Here is a 3,856-nt window from a genome sequence, read left to right as displayed (position 1 = left end):
CTTGGCAGGTAGACTTCCCCAATTTTTTTTATTGTCTACAGTTATTTTAAATGGAATTTCTCTTTCTATCTCTTGCTGCTCAGCTTTGTTGGTAATACATAGAGATACTGATGATTTATGGGGATTTGTTTTTATCCTACTACTTTGCTAAAGTTGTTAATTGTTTCAAGTAGTTTTTTAGTTGATTCTCTAGGATTCTCTAAGTACACAATCATATCATCTGCAGAGTTATAGTATTGTTGGTCTCCTGGTTGGTGTGGCTCTGATTTTCTGGCCAAGATAACCAGAGGTAGCTGAAGCCCATAAGGCAATGGGCGTTCCTTAATTGTCAGAAAAGTGTTTTCTCAGCTACACCTGACGTTCAAAACAGTTTCTCCAGCTTTTGCTAATCATAAGGCTTTTTAACTACACTTTCCTTTTGGGGCTCAAAAGGGTCTCAATATACATATATGGCCGTTTTAGTCCCATCATGGTAGCTGATCCAACTGAGGGGTCCCACCCATTTTATTAACAGCTATACACATCACTATTAATAAACTGTAATCTTGTGCTAGAGAAAATCCTGCCTCAGTTTATCTCAATGTCATTTTATCTGCCATAACCCAAACATAGCAGGAAAGGCATGCTTGGGAGAGGAAGCTTTAGCAAGAATAGAAAGCATAGCATCATAAATCCAGATGAGTGAATAGCAGAATTATTTGGTTATGGAAGATATCATGCTACCAAGTACATAACTTCCCCTCACAATAAGATCATAGATCTAGAACTGGAAGGCACATCAGACATTTATTCAACGCTTTCATTTTTGCAGATGAGGAAACTGAGGACCAGTGAGGCTAAATGATTTCCCCAAGGTGACATGGGTAGCAATTGTGAGAGTTAACAGGATAAGTCCTGTTTCCACACAGGTTATCTGAGCCAGGAATGCAGTCAACATGCCCTGTTAGGCTAATGGCTATGTTTCCATATTAGGAGATGGGGTCATAAAAGAAAGATATCTCATAGAAAGAGAGTTTCAGAAAACAGCCTGGGGTTGCTAGGGGACAAAAGAAGGACAAAGGTGGGAGGGGGAAGATATTAAGGGGAATATGTAATAGGCATTCTGGGAAGTCTGTGAACTATGCTGACTCTCACCAATAAGAGTCAGGCTGGGAACAGAGACAAAAAGGCTTACTCTCCCTTCTGTAGGGTGTGGGGAAGCACATCTTGAGTCCCACACCTGCTCCTGAAGGAACCTATTAAAATTCCAACTGCTTCACTCATTCTGAGTCTGTCTAATTTATTTCATCTATTTGAGCATGTGGGCTTATTTCTCACACAATTTTGAGAGTTGGGATTTGAAGCCAGGCCTTCTGACTCCTGAATAAATGTCCTTTTCACTCTACTACTACTACCACCTTTTGCAAAAGCTTTTGAGGAATCTGCTTTAAAAAGTATGATGGCTTTCGGTGCTAAGCAGCAACAAATGTATTTAATTCCCATTAAGTCACATGATACAACTAGTCATGCTTATAACTATATTGGGACAATATCGACATTATTATCAGGAAGACTCATCTTCAAGAGTTAATATCAGGCCTCAGACAGTTACTTAGCCCTGTTTTCCTCAGTTCCTCAACTGTAAAATGAACTGGAAAAGGAAATGGCAAGCCACTCCAGTATCTTTGCCAAGAAAAGCCCAAATGGGGTCATGAAGAGTCATATATAAATGAAAAATGACTGAAGAAGAAATCAACACATTATTTTCTGAGAGGACAGGGTGAAGCAGCTAGGTGGTGTAGGGGACAGATTGCTAGACTTGTAATTCAGAAAACCAGATGTCAAATCTTACCTCAGATGTCTATTAGCTTTGTGGGTAAGTCACTTAATCTTTCTCAGCCTCAGTTTCCTCTATGAGAATAACAATATTGGCTTATTAGGAAGGTCAAAGAGATAATTCATGTGAAGCCTTTTGCAAACCTTACAGTATTATATACATTGTTGTTGTTAGTAATAGTAGAAGTAGTCATAGTAGTACTCAGAAGTGATGACAAAGCTTTCATTTACTGAAATTTTGAAAAAAAAATTTTGATATATGAAAAGATTTAAAAATAAATGGTAGTTGATGATGAAATAAAGTAACATTAGGACTTTTCTACATTATTTTATACAACTACCTAATGGGGAAATATGAAGAGGAAACTAATTTATTTTAAGCGAAATAAAGTGAACAAATAAATAATAAGTAGAATTTGCTTACTTGGTCATAGCAAGAAAAGTCTACATCAATTTGTTGTTAAATAAGGAAAACTAATCAGTAATAGAGGTAATTGAAAAAGGGTTTTAAATGTTAATGAATATGATAAAATATTTATGAATTTGATTCAGTAGGAATGAAAATTGAAGTTAGAGGTCACACTTAATTAAGAAGTATCACTACAGTAGACATTATGAAGTCTGCCAGAATATTGAAAATATCAGTTTGCTTCCTGTGATTCATGGATGTAAACAACAAAACTTTATATTTTTACTTCCAGAACTTTTTGACAAATTCTAAAAGAGAAAAGTGGATGAGTTAAGTGGTAAAAAAGGATCAATACTTTCAATCAATTATATAGCCATTGCATTTATAATAACTGCAGGTAGATTTATTTAATAATGATAATCAAGAATAATGGTTAATGGGTTGATGTTAATATAAACCTTCCTGATATCATGGTCCTCCTAGAGAATGAAGGACAAACAACAAATCTACGAGTAGTAGTAGCTGTCCTCCTGGGGAACCAATTGGACAGTTTCAATTGGGTAACAGCCCCTTCCTTCCTCCCTCCTTCTCTTGATTCCTTCCTTCCTTCTTTCCTTCCTTTGCTCCTTCTTTCTCTCCTTCTTCTCCCTCCCTTCTCTCCCTAATGGAGAATCATATCCTTAAATGCAGGTTCTCTGCCCAAAAGAATGAAAAAAAAAATGATTGATGAAATCTCACAAGATATCCTGGGGTTTACATATTAGGTTCCTTTTCAAAGACTATGCTTTAAACCCAAATCACTTTGGCTTTCATTGATTGGCCAACAATAGGTCCTCTGATGGCTCACAGTGAGTGTAAATAGCAATTATTTCTGTTTTGGCCCAGAAACCCTGAGAGTCTTCCCCTGCCAGATTGATGTTTTTTTCTTTTTTTATCTAAGTGAACGAGACCATTCTTTGCTTCATTTCTTAGCTAGCCTTAATCATTAAATGGCTGTTGCGTCAGACAAACTGAAACCTGAGAAAGACCTTAGCTTAAAAAGGCCAAGGTCTCCCACTGCATCTGGAACCATCTCTGGGTGATCTGTATCTTGCTACTGGACCCTGATGACTCCAGGAGAGTGAGGCTGGTGACTTTGCACAGTCCTCCCTCACTTAAACACCATGTAGTTATAAGTCATATAACATCACGGTCCTGATGTCACAATCTTTTTCAAGAATGAAGGACTAACAACAAACAACAACATTAGAGTAGATATTCTTCAATTTCTCTCCCAGTTCTGAATTTCTCTGGAATGGAAGAGAAATGAGAAAGTTATACAATGGTGCTAAAACTGAAATGAAGAAAAATTATCAAAAAAAGGATTTCTAAGCCAAGGAACATGCCCATGAAATGAGAACAGAAAATAAATCATTAAGATTAGTTGTTGGATATCCTTCTTTCCTTCTATTAAACCAGATCTCTTAATAATTTTCTTTCTGATCAATTAATTGAACAAAAGTTTCATTGCGACAATTTCTTCTCTTCTACAATCATTCAAAGATTTATTACAGAAAAGTAATTTCTTTTATATTTACCATAACCTATTATATCTAAGATATCAAGGAAAGACAAAATAGGCCCTTATATAAA

The sequence above is a fragment of the Trichosurus vulpecula genome, chromosome 4 (genome assembly GCF_011100635.1).
Source record: "Trichosurus vulpecula isolate mTriVul1 chromosome 4, mTriVul1.pri, whole genome shotgun sequence".
NCBI classification, from domain to species: domain Eukaryota; kingdom Metazoa; phylum Chordata; class Mammalia; order Diprotodontia; family Phalangeridae; genus Trichosurus; species Trichosurus vulpecula.
The sequence above is the reverse complement of the archived record's forward strand: the minus strand, read 5'-3'. Positions refer to the sequence as shown.